The 20,477-nt window shown below is 44.2% G+C and overlaps 1 pseudogene; it reads right to left on the minus strand.

Moving 5' to 3' along the window:
- Nucleotides 1–4,508: 4,508 nt before the first annotated feature.
- On the minus strand, nucleotides 4,509–18,407 carry LOC127233002 (U1 small nuclear ribonucleoprotein A-like; annotated as a pseudogene).
- Nucleotides 18,408–20,477: the final 2,070 nt, after the last annotated feature.

A 20,477-nucleotide genomic window follows, 5' to 3' on the forward strand; every position in this document is an offset into this window, starting at 1 on the left:
TCATCCAGGTCTTCTCCAAAGCCTCAAGGCTTGTGCTTCATCTAGCACATTCAACAGAAAGGTCAACTCAATGTTTTTCCTCCTGACCTCACTTTTCCCAAAGAAATAACATGTGTCAAGGGGGAAAATTCATGGCTACAGGGAGTTAAACAGTCCAATCCAGAGAGGATATGAAGTACAGAGGACAGGCAAGCAAGCCCTCCATTTAAGTGTCTCAGAGATCTCCCTAAGTAAGAAGAAAAACACAATTCAGAACAAAGATTTAAGACCAGAAACTGCAGGCTTGTGGGCTGGTAAATTTTTCTCGCACTAGGTTCCATATGGCAATAGCAAACAGAACCTCTGATTTCTTTCATTTCTTTGGAGACCATAAAAGTCTACATTTGCAAAAATCAATATGTGTTTCCCTTCCTGCCATTTCACATGACAGACAAACACAACCCCCAGCCCTCCAATAGAAATTACACTGTTCTTTTAGATCACCCTAGAAATATGTGCATAGCAATGTCTAAAGTCATCAAGCAGTTTAATTTCAACATGTTCTTGTGCCCCGAACTAGACTCTCATGGGAATGCACATTCAGATGGTTCCTGGGAAGCCTCGGGGACATCTAAGACAAGGTCTGAAAGTGATTAGTGCGATATATTCCAGGAGAAATGTTTGGCATGACCTCTCTGGAAGAGGCTGTCGGGAAACTCTGATGTGACCTACAGGCCTCCAGTCACACCTGACAGTGGCACCTGGTCAGCAAGCTGGGCAGCAAGTCCAGTTACCCTGGGACAAGAGATGTGTGTGTCCTGTTTTTCAGGAGAAGAAATCCCCTTACAGCCAGTGTGCACAGGTATGCTCCACAGATGTGTCTTTCCAGGCAGGGGCTAGATGGAGGCAGCCACGTGTGGCATCAAGAGGATGAGAGGCAGAAGATGATGGAAGGCAGAGGGACCCGTGGAGAGGGATTGAGAGTGAGTGCTTTGCTTGCTTCCGTCATCAGATAAAGAAGTTGCCTAAAGTAAGGGGGAAAATGTTTAAAACGCACTCCATTAAAGCCAAGACTCAAGGCCAGGCTCCTTTAGTAGTCATGCAGGCACTGGAGAAATATCAGACCTCTCATTAGGGACGATTGGAGCAATAAAAATCAGCAAAAGACCCTGTCCCAGGATGCTTACAGGCTGAGGGAAATAGAAAAGGATCAAAATAACAACAACAGAAAGACACTGTACACTCCAATGTCCAGTGGATCTATGTATCATAAGTTAAGGCAAGCATACATAATGGGTGGACACCACTCGGGACCAGTAGGGCATGCAGTTAAAGACATGAGCTTGAACAGAACCCCTGAAAAGAATGAGTTTCTGGCAGAAATAACTTTTATGCTTAAGGGGAATATGAACACACAGGCCTTGGGGTGGGAATGTGTTGGTTTGTTGGGGAATGCCTGGGCTTATAAAAGTGTGTCGTGCCATTCAGGAAACATAAGGACAAAGTCGCAACAGCCATGTCACTTGAGCCTAACACCCACAACCCCTTACCTCTCCTTACGACACCATCAGCACCATACTCTTGTGGTATCTACTGTGTGGATGATGGTTGGTGGCTGTGTCCCACTACTGCATACAGCACGTGGACGCTTGCAGTTGGGTAGTGATGATCGGCTGGCAGGCAGAGGCAGAGTGTGGCACCTTTGCAGGGCAAGTGCACCGCTCATTACAAAAAAAATGGCGTGCAATACAAAGTTAAGGTGGCAATGAGAATGAACGGCAGGGCAAGCCCATGCACTGAAGAGCAAGTAAAACCAACATCCACCTTCGAATCCCCCAAGACAGCGCCCCTTACCAGCAGGAAGTAGTTTGGAAAGAACGACGCCCAAATTCCCAAATATTGTGTATAAATGTTTGTTTTCATTTAATTGGACTTTGTTATATAAAATTTAAAAAAAAAAAAAACCAACATCCACAAGGCAGCACATGGCAGCCACTACACACGGTAAACTCAGTCATCCCTACAAGCGCGGGAGCGTGAACTCAGTCCTGAGAAAGACATCTACAGGCAGCTACACAGCGCACCATCGTCACAGCCCTGCACAGAATCATCGTGCACACACTGTAAATTTCTCGTACCCTCAATGGCAGTGCTGGTGGCGTGCTCCCCAGAACAACCCAACGAGAGAAGTTAAATCTCAAGGAGGACCACTTGGAGCTTTGGAGGGCCACAAAACTATACCAAGGTTGATTTGGTTTGTTTTGTTTTGTTTTTATCCCTATGAGTATATTGGCCAGTAAAGAATGCACAGCCTAATCTGGGAGCCCCTGTGCCCTGGGTTAATCCCTTCCTCTCTTGAATGGCTTCTGGGAACAGAGACACGCATTTTAATTGGTGCATTAAATGTACAAAGGACGAAAGAGTGACAGATGAAGGTGCAGGGGCAGGGAATTATTGAAGCAGACACACGAACCTGAACGTCAGGGCACCCAGGGAAAGACTGAGGGAAGGGGAGAGGGGCAGGGCTGTTCTAGCGGGAGAAGCAGAGAGTAGAAGAGCACGAGGTGGGCCTCAGGGTGAGGAGGAGACTGACCCCAGGACAGTGGGCGTCCATGACTTGAAGGCAGTGCAGCATGGGTGAAGAGCAAGACAGCTCTGCTGCTTACTTCATTCTCTGCCCTGCTAATTGGTTTATGATTCAGGGAACCCACATGGCTTCTCGTTTTTCCAAACTGTAGGAAAGGAATCTTAACACTAACTAAATGAATGTTAATAGAAATAAATAACTAACACTAACTATATGAATGTTAATAGAAATAAACAACTAACACTAACTATATGAATGTTAATAGAAATAAATAATTAACACTAACTATATGAATGTTAATAGTAACAAATGACTAACACTAACTATATGAATGTTAATAGAAATAAATAAGTCAACAAATTCTATAAAATGATGCCACTGCAGCAATGGAATCATGAGGCCCTAAGTGTGAAGAGACACAGTGAGGCCAGCCTAGGAGACATCTCAAAGACTATGGTGGCTACACGGAGGTGACAGTACCCTGTACAGAGAGATAACAGTGAGAATCCCTAGCTAACAGGACTGGGGAAGGAGTTAGTGATGAGCAAGCAGACACCCCGACTTAGTTTGCTTCCTATTGTGACAAACACCATGACCAAAAGTGAAGGAAATGTTTTATTTAATCTTATATCATCCATGGAAATGAGGGCAGGAACTCAAGACAGGGAGCCGGAGGCAATAATTGAAGCAGAAACCATGGAGAAATGCTGTTTACTGGTCATGCTCCTTGGCTCCTTCAGTTTGCTTTTTAAATATATATACAATGAAGAACCACCCACCCAAGGGAGGCACCACCCACTTGGGCTGCACCCTCACACATTGATTATCAATGAAGAAAATGCCCGGAAAGACTTGCCACAGCCCAATCCGACGGGAGGCATCTGCTTCATTGAGAATCTTTTCTCAAATAACTCTAGCTTGTGTCAAGTTGACAAACTAAGCAGTACATAAAAACTCCTTTTCAGGACATATTCTGCATGACAAAATTTCTGAGGCTGTGCTTAGAGGAGAAGCTTGTATTCAGGGAGTTTCTGCATCAGTTGGTTTCATGTCAACTTGACACAGGCTAAAGTTATCTGAGAGGAAGGAATCTCAATTAAGAAGATGCCTCCAGAAGATCATGCCTCGAGAAGGCAAACCTGTGGGGGCATTTTCTTAATTAGTGTATTGTGGGTGACGCCATCACTGGGTTGGTGATTCTGGGTTCTGTAAGAGAGCAGAACAAGCAAGCCATGGCGAGTACCCCTCCGTGGTCTCTGCATTAGTTCTTGCCTGCAGATCCCAGACATCAGTGATTTTGACGATGAGTTGTTATCTGGAACTGCGAGCTAAACCAACCTTTTCCTCCCCAAGTGGCTTATGGTCTTGGTGTTTCAACACAACAATAGGAATCCTTAAAAAGGACATGGGCGACATACCAAGTAGTCAAGGCTAGACAGCCACCAGCCACCAGCAACCAGTACTCTGAAAGGGAGAGGCTTAGAGTCTAGCACCTAAGTGAAAGAGCTCCTGAACTAAGCAACAGTTCCCTGTTTCTCAAATAAAGAGCGGTAGGTAACAGGAGTTAGACAGGTGCATTCTGGGGCTTAAAGAGGAGGTCCCTGGATATGAGAACAGAAGTGCCCAGCAGGACAAGGGTCCCAGGGCTAAGGAGAGAAGGGGAAGCATGTAATGATTGTCATGGGGAGAGGACAATTGAGTTGAGGGAGAACATCAGATCCCCAGGAGCACAGAGGGCTTACTTGAGACTGATGTTCACAAAACAAACAACACTGAGCACATTGTTTGGGAACAGATTCTGGATACAATGCTGTGTGGCAACCACAGACATGCAGCTCTGAGAAGGCCCCCTGAGGGGGACTTACCTTCAGGGACTGAGCCAAGGAGTGGGGGAGGGAGACAGCAGGAGACTAAGACTCCCCATGGAGGAAGGCCCTACTTATTAGCAAAAGATCTTCAAGGCATTGTTCTGAATGATCTTAAAGCCTTGTGGGGCATCTGTGCTGCCCCAGCCTGCACTTCATTGTCAAACTCCACAAAGAGGATGCCAGCCGGAGTGGCCCTGGGACCAGACACACCACCTAGTAGCCAGGCAACTGGTTGACAGTCACTCACAGACAGCATGAGCTCCTTAGTCTCCTCAGCAGGGTTTTGAGTATGTGATTGGATGGATTCTTGGACAGAGGCTGGGCAGGAGGCATCTGTGCAGGCATGAGCTGCTGTGAGGGCATGGCCCCATGGGGGATCTGGCCAGGAGCAAGGCCTAGTGGCAGGATCCTGCCAGGTGGTGGCATGTAAGGAGGCTGACCTGGCATATGGTGCAGGTGCCTACGTCCCACCTCATACCGGTAGTCGGGAAAGCGCTCACCACAGGGCAGCTGCCCCACCCTGAATAGCCATTTTGGCAACTGGTGTCTCCTGATGCTTTGGCTTCTCTGGTGTGCAGTCTCTCTCCACAAAGGTGCCCTTCATCTTGGCAATGATGTCTGAGTCAGTCTTGCATATGGGGTGCACATGGGCTTGTCATAGAAGGGGAAACCCTGCATGGAACACAGGACATTAGAGGTGCCTCCTTGAAGAGGACAAAGGCCTGGCCCCTCATCTTCAGGCTCCCAGACACCAGGATATCCAGGATCTGGCCAAACTTGCAGAAGATGGCAAACGCGCTTCTTGAGCTCATCCTTCTTGATCTTTTCATTGAGACTGTTGATGTAAATAGTGTGATCGGGAGGGTCTCAGGAACTGCCCTGTTGAGATGCTCAGAGACAGCCTGTGGTAGGCTGGCTTCAGAGTGTGTCTCTTCCCTAGCCTCTTGACGTTCACAACTTAAAGGAGGATAATATAGTTCAGCTGGATTTTCCTGGCTGGAGCCCAGGCCCTGAGTGGCCAGAGCTGAGCTGATGTGGAATGGGGGTTTCTAGGTGAGGGTGGTTAGGGAAAGGGAGCCAGGAAGAACAAGATACATTTTACTTTAATTAATATTTTCACGCATAAATTTTGTTCCCCTCCCTCAGCTCCTCCCAGATCCTCCACTTCCTTACCCACTGAACTTTATGCTCTCCCGAACCTCTTACAGCAACAAAATCAAAACGAAAGCCCACAAAAACACAAATTCAAATCCATAACGAAGACACTAAAGGAAAAAAAAAGCCAGAACAAAATAAGATGGAGCAAAAAGCGCACAAAACAAAGTTTATTTTGTGTTGGCCAGCTATTCCTGGGAATGGGCCTGAGAGGGATACCACAATGGACCAGAGGGCCAGGCTAGGGAAAGGAGAGTGAGGGGCTGGGGTAGATGAGCAGCTATTAAACCACAGTGAAAAGGGGTAGAGGCCATCCGTATTTTTAACAGGGGTCCTGTTAGGTTGCCTGGGCTCCTCTTGCGTCAGTTTGCTGAGTAGCTAGCACTACATGATCATGTCTAAGGTTGGTAGTTTGAAAAGGCTGATGGCAAAAAGAAAGTTTTGAACTGGGAGTGCCAGACAGAGGAATGTGGGGTGTGGTGTAAATTTGAAAAGTGAAAGGTTTGGAATTCAAGTGTGCCATCCCAGCAAGAAGCACAGGAAAAGTAGAGGAAGAGAGGTACTGGATGCCAAATCCACCAAATGTAGTGACAAGAGCGAAGACTCCAGAAGAGCAGAGGCAGGGAGTTTTGAGTGTCCTTGGCTCTCTGAGCAGCTCAAGCTCCAGGTTTAATGGTTCCTCTTGCTTCAGCCTTCTCTTTTCAGAAATACCACCGATAGAGTTGTACTGAGAGAGCTTCCATGCCTTGTATCCATCAGCCAGCCTCAGGGGTTCTCCCTCTTTTCTGTTCTTCTGAATGATGCTGCTTGGGTCTGGGGACTGGCATGAAAAGCAGGGTTAGGTTGGGCCCTGAGGGAGAAAAAAATAGGACTATATCCGTGCCTTTTGGTAGTAGATTGGCCCTGAACATAGGAAGTGATCCTCATCTTAAATTCTAGTTGTGGGGGTATACACCATGGTCAACACATTTATGTTAACCATACCATGGCTTTTGACATGCCAGACAACATTCTTTTTTTCCCTGAGAGCTTTGGAAACTTGCAGTTTGACCATGTGATTAACAATATCGCTTTGACTGGAATGATTCATGATGAGTTGCAATGCAATGCAATAATTCAATAGGGCTTATTTTCAAATGAGAAGAAGAAGAGGGAATAGGAGGTAGAGGAAGAGAAGGAGGATGAAGACAGGAGAGAAGAGGTGAAGGGGGAAGGGGAGGGATAAATGAAAACAAAACCTCACTTAGCCAAGAATGCTTCCTTCAAACTTATTAGCACATCAGGGACAGTGTTCAGAAACTGTCAGGATGCCTGCACTCAGGCTCTCGGCAATAGAAGGTGATCTGCGGAGAGACACAACTGTAAACATCCTAAAACAAGCTTTCAGTAACAAGTCCCTTGAAGTGGTCATCTAATGGCTAGTGTTTCTACCCAATTGGTTAGATATCTTCAGGGGGTTGGGAGGCTGGGCTTTTATCTTTCTTCCATCCCTCCCTCCATCCCTCCCACCCTCCTCCCTTTCTTCTTCCCTTCCTTCCCTCCTTCCCTCTCTCCCTCCTTCCTTCATTCCTTCCTTCCTTTCTTCCTTCCTTCCTTCCTTCCTTCCCTCCCTCCCTCCTTCCTTCCTTCTTTCCTTCTATTCCTTTTGTAAAGTGTTTGGTAACAGCAATGGGAAAAGTAATATTCAAGGAACACTAGGAGTGGTAGTGTTGCTGTGATGAACTTTTAAAATGGTTTGCAGAAGAAATGTGGAAGTACTTAGAGCTAAAATCTAGAGAAGTATAGAATACTGTAAGCTTAACTTAATAAGCCATTTGAGTGGGTGGTTCAAAACCCAGAATGCCCAGAGAAATATGGGTACCACAGACCCAGTGTTGGAGAGGAACAAGGGCAGCCAGGGACAAGATAAGAAGCTATTCATGTTATTTTCTGGCCAATAATCTAGTTGCATCTGATTGTTCTGAAAACATTAGTGAGGCTGATCTCAAAAGTAATGGTCTGCTTTGTTTTTGTGGAATTTCAAGACAGGACAATATTTAGATTGTGTCATGATTGCTGTTCACTGCCCTCATCTAGAACTACAGGTAAATAGATGATAGAATGATAGATCGATGATAGATTGATGGATAGATAGCTTATAGGTAGATAAATAAATAGATGATAGATAGATACATAGATAGACAGACAGACATACAGACAGACAGATAGATAGATCAGTAGCACAAGTGGAACAGAAAAATATTGAAGAAGAATGAGTTTAAAGTTCCAGGTGAATTACAGCAAAAATGGCTGCAATTGTTGAAGGGATTTGTTCTACTAAGAGAATTAGTGTTCTGCTCCAGGACAATTGCAGAGATGCGCTAAGAGCAACACCCATCCATAGGATACTTTGTGAAAATGCAAATTCATTGGATGGCAGGAGTCTAAACTGGGAATTGTTCACATGATGCTGGTTGTGTAAGCATGAACATTCAAGAACAAGAGAGTCATGGAGTCTTGTGCCAAGGGTACTAGAAAGCCACCAATGTGTGCTAGGTAGTGTGTTCCAGAGGCAAATACCCTGTAAGGAGGCTCTGAGAGGCTGTTCCATTAAGTTGAGAAGGCAGGACTGTGAGACTGCCAAGGAGAGCTGCAGGCACGGAGCAGCAGTCTCAGAGAGAAGGTGCATGTGCTGTTGGTGGAAGACCAGAGGGAGAGAGATACCTAGGCCTCTGGAGCACAGATGATAGATAACATCATGACTTCCAGATGTAAGGCAAGGAGCTGCAGGATTTAATGTTTGCCTTGAGGATCTGGCCTTGTCTTTCCTTGTTATCCACCCACTTGGAATTCGGGTATATATTCTGTGCCATTCTATATTGAAAGCATGTGATCTAGTTTTTGTTTGTTTGTTTTGTAGGAGCTCACATTTAAGAGAGCTCCTGGAGTCTCAGAAAAGATGTCAGAATTTTAAACTAGGTTTGGACTGTTAAAGACTATAGGAATCTTAGAGATGAATTAATTTCATATTACAATATGAGATAAATGAGACTTTGACCTCTCGGGTTGCAGGGTGATATTTTTAGGTGTCAGGCTGGCAAGGAGTAGACTTGTGATGGTTAACCTTGATGTCAACTTGATGGCATTTAGAATCCTGATGGAAGGAGTCACACATTGGGCTTTTGTCTAGGATATTGCATTCAGAAATGTTCAGCTCAGACTCACTGTGAATGTAGGCAACACCATTGAGTGAGTGCATTGAGGTTCTGTGCTGGCTAAGAAAGAGAATACAGGCTGAGTACAAACTTTCATCTCTCCCTTCGTGATTGCCGGTACATTGGGGCTAGGTGCCTTCTATCCTGCTGCTGTGAATTCCCTGCCGTGAGAGTGTCCCACAACTGGAAGCCAAATCAAACCCTTCCTTTAGTTGCCTTTGTCACATGTTTTGTCACAGTGGTGACTGAATACACTGGCCTAAACTAGTTGTTCCAAATTTCTGTTTGTGTCCTGAATACTGGCACATGTTGATCAATTTTCAAAGTCATTACGATGAAATATATGACACAGGCTAACTTTATGAAGAAATTTATCAAACTCACAGTTTTGGAGGCTGAGAGTCAAAGCAGCACGGTGCTGACTCAGGCCAGGGCCTCACAGCAACTTGCAGAGCACTGTGGGAGGAAGTATCACGTCTCCCAGGAGGAAGCAGAGAAAGGGTGTGGCTGGAAGTAGCACCTGCCAGTCAGAACAGTGCCTGTAATGAGAGGGTAACCCCAGTGACCCAAGTAGGTCCCACCTCAGCACCACTACCTTGGGTACTAAGCATCTAGCACATGATATCTGAAGATGAAATAAATCCCCACACATTTTGTTCCCATATCATTGGGAACTTAGAAAGGAAAGGAAGAGGCCTGTGAGAGAGCTTAGTGGGTAAAAACACTTGCCTCGTCGTAAGACTGATGACTTGAATGTAATCTCCAGAATCCACTGTGGAAGAAAGGAACTGACTTCTGAAAGCTATCCTTACTTACACATGTGTACAATGGCATACACTACAAAACAGACACACACACACACACACACACACACACACACCACACACACCACACACACCACACACACACCACACACACACCACACACACCACACACACACCACACACACACACACACACCACACACACACACCACACACACCACACACACACACCACACACACCACACCACACACACCACACACACACACCACACACACCACACCACACACACCACACACACACCACACACCACACACATACACCACACACACCACACACACACACACCACACACACACCACACACACACACACCACACATACCACACACCACACCACACACACCACACCACACACACCACACACACACACACCACACCACACACACACATACACCACACACACCACACACACACACACCACACACACCACACACACACACCACACACACCACACACCACACCACACACACCACACCACACACACCACACACACACACCACACCACACACACACATACACCACACACACCACACACACACACACCACACACACCACACACACCACACACACACACCACACACACACACACACACACACACACCACACATACCACACACACACACCACATATACCACACACACCGCATACACCACACACACACACCACACACACCACAGACACACCACACACACCACACACACACCACACCACACACACACACACCACACATACCACACACACACACCACATACACCACACACACACCACATATACCACACACACCACACACACACACACCACACACACCACACCACACCACACACACCACACATACCACACACACACCATACACACCACACACCATACACACACCACACCACACACACCACACACACACACACACACCACACACACCACACACACACCACACACACCACACCACACACACCACACACACACCACACACACACCACACCACACACACACACACCACACACACACCACACCACACACACACACACCACACACACCACACACACACACACACACCACACACACACACACACACACCACACCACACACACACACCACACACACCACACCACACACACACACACACACACACACACACACACACACACACACACACACACACACACACACACACCACACATACCACACCACACACACACACCACACACACCACACCACACCACACACACCACACCACACACACCACACACACACCACACCACACACACACACCACACACACCACACACACACCACACACACACCACACCACACACACACACCACACACACCACACACACACCACACACACACACACACCACACACACACACCATACACACCACACACACACCACACACACACACCCCACACACACACCCCACACACACACCACACACACACCACACCACACACACACCACATCACACCACACACACACACACCACACATACCACACACACACACCACATACACCACACACACCACATATACCACACACACCACACACACACACACCACATACACCACACACATCACACACACACATACCACACACCACACACACATACACACACATACCACATACCATACACACACACACCACATACACCACACACACACACACACATACCACACGCCACACACACACACCACACACATACCACACCACACACACACACACCACATACACCACACACACACCACATATACCACACACCACACACACACACATACCACACGCCACACACAACACACACACATACAACACACACACAACACACACAGAGACAGAGAGAGAGATAGAGAGAGAAACACACAATGATGACAATGATTTTTTTAAAAAAAATTAAAGAAAATAAAGAAGGGGTAAGAGATTTGATATAAATGGTGAGTTTGTGGCATTGAAATACAAGGATGAGGGCAACAACTTCCAAAATTGGAAGACAACTTAAGAGAAGACCAAGTTGGCTATAGCATTTTAAAATATCAAAGAAAATAATGGGATTAGAGTATAAACAACAGATGGGATGGATGAAGGAGGGAACAGAATTAATGTCCTTGGTATCTGCTGTCCCTGAGAAGACACAGCTTGACTAGGTATATAAACATGGCTGACTTCAGGATTACTTAGAATTCTTGAAGACTGTGCTGGACTGAACTGGCTCATGTGGCTGGGCCAACTTTGCATAGCATACATATTCTGTAGAAATGAATATGCATGATCAGGTAGGCGAACAAATACACATGTCATCGGAGGGATTTTTTCCTTTACAAAAGCTATCAAGCTGAAAGGGAAGCCAGCTCCATGTGTAACTGAAATTTGTTGAATGTTCATCTTTACCTGGCCCAGAACTGTGCCAATGTGAGACTAGAAGGAAAGTAATTCTAAGTCTATTAGATGGTTTAAAGGCAGTTGAATAAAATCACCAAAGTATCATTTTCATAGGGCCCCAATTCACTCTCACCAAGTAATTCTAGAGTCAGGAATCTTTCCAAAGAATTCTTGCTGAGCTATACTGGGATAAAATCTGGCCCATTGTGAATATAAAATGGCAATTTTATTTAAACAGTTGGAGCTCCTTGGGTCTCTTCTGGCTGACTCTAATATTCTCCTTGTCTATATACTTTGGACACATTTTCACCTCACTCTAAAAGAGTTTTACTGCCTAATCATCTTCCTCTTGCCACCTTCCCCCTTCTAGAGAATTCTATTGGAACGTGGAGTAACTTTCATAGTGGTTGGTTGTCACATTTCACAGGAAAGTTATCACTTATAATTTCTACCACATGTCCCTGAAGTCCACACACTGGCCAAATCTTGTACCCTTCCAATTTTACCATTTTTCCAGCTGTAAAATTCAGCTGATAAGTCTTCATGCTTTGAGTTTTTCAACTGCAAATGGCTTTGTAGCATTACCTTCCCAATATTTCTTTGCTGTGCATGACTCATGACTTCTATAGCTGACTTACAGAGGCTAACATCAATTACTGTCCTGTGTTATTTTCTTGCAAACATGGACCAATAAAAATGCATGTAACCAAATTGTTAGTTTGTTTTCCAAAGTATTTCTACTTTAATTCTGTGAACTTGAATCAGTCAAATGAACCTGTCATGAGACCAGCCATCAAGGTAAGTTTGAGCTTTACTCAAAAAGATTGTAGTTTGCGTTTTGATCAGAGGAAAACATAAATTTCTATATCCAGTATTGTAATTTAAAAAGCAGTGTGCAAGAGAAAGATGCCATGTAACAGAGCTAGGGTGAAAGGGTTTTCTTTTATTGGGGGCAATGAATGGGAAAAGGAGGGAGGGGAGACTGACCTCTGGAGACAGGAGCAGAAGAAGAGAAGAGACAGAGAGAGACAGAGAGAGAAAGAGGAGAGACAGAGAGAGAAAGAGGAGAGAAGAGAGGGGTGGGGAGGAGGATGGGAGGCAGGCAGGGCCCTTCTCAAAGGGAACGTAGTGAACGTGCACAGGTGGTGCTCTTAGTGGCTGCAGCTGAGGGCGTATCCTGTCAGAACCCCAAGGACAGGCCAGTACAGATGCCTGAGTAACATTTAGTCCCCCAAATAACAACAAGTATGCATTATACACCAGGTTTGGTGAATCATGGTAAGAGCTGTTTTTCTCCTCAGTGGGAGAAGGGGCTTATTATGGCAATGCATTTTAAGGCCACAGAGAAGGCATTTCTACGACCTTGGGCATGGACAAAGTGACCTATAGGTAGTGTCTGACAGAGGACCTCTCTGAGAGGGTCAGCTCAGGAAAGCCAGGATTGTGTACTTTGTCTCTACCAGCCTCTTGGCCAGAGTAAAAATTGAAGCCCATGTTTCTGGGAAGAAATGACACTCACGATAAGGCACATCAGCTATGTCAGCCTGGACCTCAGCCCTTCGGGAAACTCATCCTGAAGTCTCCTTCCAGCAATGCTCTAGGCTTTCTTTCTTTGCTGTCAAATATCTTGAAATCAAAACTGTGTCTACTGCCTGAGTTGTTTACCTCACTTTCCTGCCCTTCCAGTTCCTCTACACTGGGATCTGATCACATCACTTCTCTGCTTCCCATGAGTATACTATGTCAAGCCCATCAAACTCCTACAGTTCAAACTGTTCATTTCTGCATCTTTAATGCAACATTTGCATGCGCTGAAATGAAGCCTATCACATACTAGCACCTAGACCACAGTCTAATACCTAACAGGAAGTATACTAAGTAGAAAAATAGCTAATCTTTATTGAACACTGAGTTCATACATATCAAGCATTTTGCTATATGATTTCTGATTCCACTTTTTTCTTTACTTTTTTTTTTTTTTTCAAGACAGGGATTCTCTGCATAGCCTTGGCTGTCCTGGAATTCACTCTATAGACCAGGCTGGCCTCAAACTCAAAGATCCACCTGCCTCTGTTTCCTGAGTGTGGGATTAAAGGTGTGTCTCACCATGCTTGGCTGTTATATGATTTCTAATATTAACTCATTTATACTCAGAACTACAATGTGAGGTTCATGCAATTATTAATTACACCAGTTTCCAGATGAGTGATATAAATACCAAAGAGAATTAATTAAAAGTGCACCATGTCAGAGTAGGTTGTAGTCCAAGCCAACCTGATTTACTGAAAACTCCTATATATCTGCCACTTTTAATAATTTCTTGACTGGCTATAACCATCACCCTCTCTCAAGAACCTCCATCCCATTTCAACAGTATAGCCTAGAGCAAGAGATGTGGGTTATCCCTGAAAATGATGGCCTTCTACATTTTCTGCTAGTTCTCAGTGTATACAGGTGTCTCCAGACCAAATAAAAGCCTGAACACTAGCAATGCAAAAACAAAGGCATGTGATGTGGAGAGCACCAAAAGTAATATTTACCCAGTCTTGTGACAAGAGGGAAATATGGCTTGTGTACACACTACACTGTGTTGTATATAATTGTGTATCCTATGCTGTGTTGACAAAGACCTCCTTATCGAGAAATCAGAGGGAGCCTACCCTAGAATCAATTAAAGCCTTTGACAAACACCAGGTGACCCAAGTCCTATACATACCCCCAACCTTGTCCTCAGTGGAGCTCCAGTGAGTTCTGTGAAGTCTGTAATAAGAATGATGTTAGCATTTTGTTTCATGATCTCAATAGATTATAAACACCTTATTTTTCCTTTTATTGAAAATATTTTTTTCTTATGTAATATATCCTGATTATAGGATTGGATTACCCCTCTACTCCTTTCAGTTCCTCCTCCCTTCCCATCCAGATCCATCCCCTTTCTGCCTCTCACTAGAAAATAAACAGGCTTTTAGGAGATAATATACAAAATACGACAAAGCAAAAACTAACACATCCGAATAGGACAAAATGAACAACAGAAGGAAAAGGGCCTAAGGGAAGGTACAAGAACAGATATAGATTCAGAGACCACTTGATCATACAAGCAGGAACCCCATAAAAGCACTAAACTGGAATCCATAGTATATACCCAAAGGACTTGTAGGGTAAAAATAGAGACAAATATTTTAAATGAATAAAAATAAAGATAAGAAAATTAAAAAGACAAAGAAAAGGGTTCTGACACTCTTATGAGACAAGGAACTTCCAAACAATGTTGCTGAGCTGCTTTTCAGTTGGTCATCTGCTGCTGGGATGCAGCCCGCCGTTAGGAGTGGTTTGTTTCCCCAGTGAGACTTCCTTGGAGAAAACTGAATTTTCATTTGCAGGTGGTTATCAATTGGAGAGAGCTCCTGGGTTATGAACAGGGCATATGACTACTTCTCCTTTTAGCTCTAGGACCCCATCTGATGCAGGCCCTGTGCATGATGCCTCGGTCTCTGTAAACTCACATGTGTGTTGCTCCTATTGATTTAGGGCCTTTCTTCCTTGGTGCCCTCCATCTCCCTGACTCTTATAGTCTTTTTGCTACCTCTTCTTCAGGGTTCCCTAAGGTCTTAAGTAGGGTGGATTTTATGGCTGAGTGTTCCAAGGTCTTTCTATCTCTCACTCTTTGTATATTGCCTGGCAGTGGGTCCCTGGATTTGTTCCCATCTGCTGCAGGAGGAAGTTTCTCTGATGATGGCTGAGCAAGGCCCTGATCTAAGGCATTGAGTATAGCAGTGTCACTAGGAGTCATTTTATTGCTATGTTCTTTTAGTAGAATAGTAGTGTTTGATTTTACCCTAGGCCTAACTTGTCTTAGGTTCTTAGTCACACAAGTAGTGTCAGGTATGGGTTCCATCTTGTGAGGCTGGACTTAAGGCAAATAAAATATGATTGGCTACTTCCACAAGCTTTGTGTTACCATTGCCCCAGCATATCTTGCAGGTAGGACACAATTGTAGATCAGAGGGTTTATAGCAGAGTTGGTGTTTACTTTTCTGTTTTGGTAGCATGTAGAATACTTGCTAAAGAAGCTAGCACATAGAGGTGAAGGCTCTTTGTGGGCACTAACTCAACTTCTCCATATTCAATGACCCACAACAATAGGGCCTTGCAACTGATACTCTTGACAAGAGCTTAGGTTGTTTGGGGATTCCCATGGGTCCCCCTTTGGGTCAATAACTAAATTAGCTGTAACCTAATCTCAGTGCTGGAAACTTCATTTGGTGATGAGAGATGTCCAATTGGAGCGCTCTCTCTCTCTCTCTCTCTGTTTCTTTTGCTCTAGCTACATTGCCCACCATCATGTACCTAGCCACCTCAAGCTCTGTATTTTTGTGAGCTCTCCTCACCCTCATCATTCCTTTGTGTCTGGGGGTTTCTTCTCAAGGTTCCTCACTTTGGATAGTTGTGCCCAGTCAGTCTGTCTGTATAGCAATACCATCACCTTTCTTCAACCTCTGATCTCTCCCTACTTTGACCTTCCAGGTACATTTTCCCTGGTAACTGTCTCTGATAGGGTGAGGTTAGCTCCTTGAAGAGGGGTATTCTTTGGTTCTCTCTCAGTTGAATAAGAACAACATAAAGTACAACCACCCTGCTGGATCAGAGAGGTATATGGCCTACCAGACCTGCAGCACCAGCCAGAATACCCAGATCTGAGGCTTCTCAAGTTCCTTTTATGAAATCATGTAACATGCCTGTATAACACGTCTCTCTTTAGAGGAGGCTATTCTACAAATGTTATGAAAATAGATGTCTTAGAGTTTGTATTGCTGTGAGGAGATACCTTGACCACATCAACTTTTATAAAGTAAAACATTTAGTTGGCATGGCTCACTTACAGTTCAGAGGTACAGTACATGGTGGTGTGTAGGCAGACATGGTGTGCAGGCAGACATGCCTATCCTCCAGGAAGTGGCATGTAACACCGGGCAATATCTTGAGAACTCCAAGACTGCCTCCACAGTGACACACTTCCTTCAACAAAACCACACCTACTCAACAAAGCTACAACTCCTAATAGTGCCATTCCCTTTGGGTACTACTTTCTTCCAAATCACCATAATATCAGGCTGAATTAATGAGTAATAAAAGGGAAAGTCCTTTACTTACTTATTTATTTATTTTGGTTTTTAAAGACAGAGTTACTCTGTATCGCTGTGGCTGCCCTGGAACTAGCTCTATCAACCAGACTGGCCTTGAACTCACACAGAGATCTCCCTGCCTTTGTCTCCCAAGTACTAAGATTAAAGGTGTGTACCACTACCACCCAGCAATACTTTTGTGTAAGTACAAATATAAGTAAAATATTCTTCACCTACAGTTGGTCTTACCTACAGATATGAAGGGCCTTTGTGCTTTGTTCTCTCATATCATAGTAAGTGCTTCATAGACATTTAATGAGGGAAAGAAAAAAAGCCAGTTGGTCCATAACTGGCTATGACTGCCTCATGGATATAGTTCACTATTTTCAGCCTGGAGTCTCCAGCATCTGGTATGGTAGGCCTAAGACAAAGAAGAGCTTCTTAGCTGATACCTGGTATAAATTAGAGGCATGTGCAGAGAATCCCCCAACCTCTACCGAGTGGTGGAACCAGGCACCATGTTCTGCTGTGTGCCCTAGGCATAATGCTTTGCTTTACCTCATAGCCATATGCACTATTCCTAACTAGACCCTCATAGGAAGGGCTTTTTGCAGAGAGCTGACAGCACTTGCCTAAGATCACAGCAACTGAAAGGCAGATCTTAGATTTGACATTATCTCTTATGCTCTTTCTTCTACCTAGTTTAAACCTGAGAGGCTTAAACAATGGATATGCAACACAAAGCCCTGTAATAATGAAGTAAATCAAAGCAGAATATTCAGTTTATTCACCTAAGTAACCTCTTTTTCTTTCCCTGATTTTCAGGCCCCTTTTCAAAAAAAGTAAAACAGGAGCAGTTGTGATGGTAAATGTCACAGTCATTTTAAACAGTTGTGAATACAAAGGGCTACACAATGCATAGCAGTTGTGAGGTTAAGGTCATTGCCATAGTTATTTTTTTTTTTTTAATAACATCACCCCCCCCCAAATTAACTTGTTCAACTTACCTTTAACCATATGTAAATTTACTCTTTTCCAAAACCAAGGGATTTAGACAGGTTCAAGCACCTAGCTCTCAGTGGAAGAGGCCCTGTTCTTGGATGTCCTTTGGGTGTGAAGATTATAATACCATAGAGTTCTTGCTCAAACAGTGCTCATGGAGGCCTGCTTGGACATTGGGAAGTATTTTGCAAGAGGAGAGAAACTTAAACTGACTTCCACACAATCGCTAATGCTCACAGCTTCTCCATTCTCTGAGTCTGCAGTCAGCACCATTGCCAGGTGAGTCATAGCCTGGGCATCGTGACCCATGTCCTCAGAGTCGTTCAAGGATACATCCAGAGGCAAGCGTCCTGAGTGGGGACACCTAGAGGGAGTCGTCTGTGTCCCTTTAACTAACAAACATGGCTGTCATTCTCATGTTAGTGTTGGTAGTCCTGTCAATTAAACCAAATCAATTCAAAATAAAAAATTGCTCCTACTTGTTTCAGAGCTAGCTGGCCTCAGGTTCAAATACAACCTTCAGAGTGAACCTCTCACACGGTAACTCCACACTGTTCAGTCAATACTAGCCAACACCTCCTCGTGGGTGTCCAATAGGTATCTCAATGTAACATTCACCAAGCTGAGTGTGTAAATAGATCTTCTCCTTTGTCTATAGACATCCAACTGTTCTCTCAGCCACGTTCTTTAGACGGCTCAGCCTCATAGTCATTCCCAATCCTCCCTTCCCCCCTTCCACACAGTAGGCCTATCAGACATCATCTGTCTTTGCCTTCAAGGTATTTCCACAGTCTGGCCCCTATGGAGATTTGAAGGAGGATGAGCTCCATAGACTCAAGTATTTGAATACTTGGCCTCCAAATGATGGAACTGTTTGGGAAGGATTAGGAGGTGCAGCCTTGTTGAAGGAGCTGTGTCACTGGGGGTGGACTTAAAGATTTCAAAAGACTCAAGCCATTCCCAGTATGCTCTCTGTCTCCTGCATATGAATCAAGATGTGAGCTCTCAGCTGATTTGCCACCATGTCTTGATTCCACCATCATGGAATCCAACCCTCTGAAATAGCAAATTCAATTAAATGCTTTTTGTTAATACGTTGTCATGGTCATGGTGTTTTTTCACAGTAATATAAAATTAGCTAAGATAGGCCCTTTCTTATCTCTTCCACCCTTGCTAGCTTTGTTCTGTCTGTTAGTATTCACATAAACTTTATAAGGGATACTGAGATGAAATGCAGAAGCTGGTGCATACAGGGCAAGCATTTTTACCATCAAGATACATCTCTCTCTGTACTTCACCAAACTCTAACTGATCCAACATTTTCTGTTCCTCTACCTTGCATGCCAGCTTTGTCCTCAATGTATTTTTTTTAATGAAAGTTGTAAGGAGTAAGGTTTTTCCGCCCGCTGCTGGTCTTGTCCAGCTGCCACGCCAACCCCAATTAACATACTCTGTATTAGATATAATGCTGTTGGCCCATTACTTGTTTCTTATCAGCTAGTGTTGTCTTATTAACCCATTTCTATTAATTTAAGTATTTCCACATGGTCTTATCTTACCGAGGAGTGGGGCCGGCATCTGGTCTCCCCAGTCTCTCCATCTTGACTCCTCCCTACTACTTCCTCTTTCCTTCTTGTCTCCTAGTCCCTCCTCTCTTGCTTTCCTATTGGCCAACAGTGCTTTATTCATGCACCAATATGAGAAACATATTTACAGAATGACATTTCCCATCAGAAAGTGAGATCACATTGTTCTAGAGTTCAAAGTTCTCTAATCATTTTCTCTATTACTCAAAAGATAAGAGAAGTCCCTTAATACATCGAAGGATTTTTTTTTAATTTTTCTAAGACTTTTGTAACAATTAGCACAATCTTAGAGACTTAGAAAAACAGTCATTTATTTTCTCATGGTTCTAGAGGGTAGATGTCTAGAAATGAGGTGTGTGCAGGACCATTAATTATTTGGGAGGTCCAAAAAGCAGAGTATGTCTTGCCCTCTGAAACTCTTGGTGCCTGCTGGTGTTTTTAGCTTGTGACTACATCTCTCTGCTTCATATTCCATCATCTCCCCTATGGATCTGTCCTTAAAAGGACATTTATAATTGCACTTGAGGTCTACATGCATATCTAGCACAAGTTTCCCAAGAGCTCTGAATGATCCTTTTCTGCCATATAAGTTCCACAGGAAGGAATATTCATGGGTTTCAGAATTAAAACATATATATATATATATATATATATATATATATATATATATATATATACACACATACATATTTGGAGGCAGTTGCTATTTATTCCCTGTCAGCCTCTCCATGTTTGTCTCTAACACAATTCTGGACTTGTCTCTTGATGGTTACTCTTGAGATCTCCTCTCCAC

Source organism: Phodopus roborovskii, unplaced genomic scaffold (assembly GCF_943737965.1).
Source record: "Phodopus roborovskii unplaced genomic scaffold, PHOROB, whole genome shotgun sequence".
NCBI classification, from domain to species: domain Eukaryota; kingdom Metazoa; phylum Chordata; class Mammalia; order Rodentia; family Cricetidae; genus Phodopus; species Phodopus roborovskii.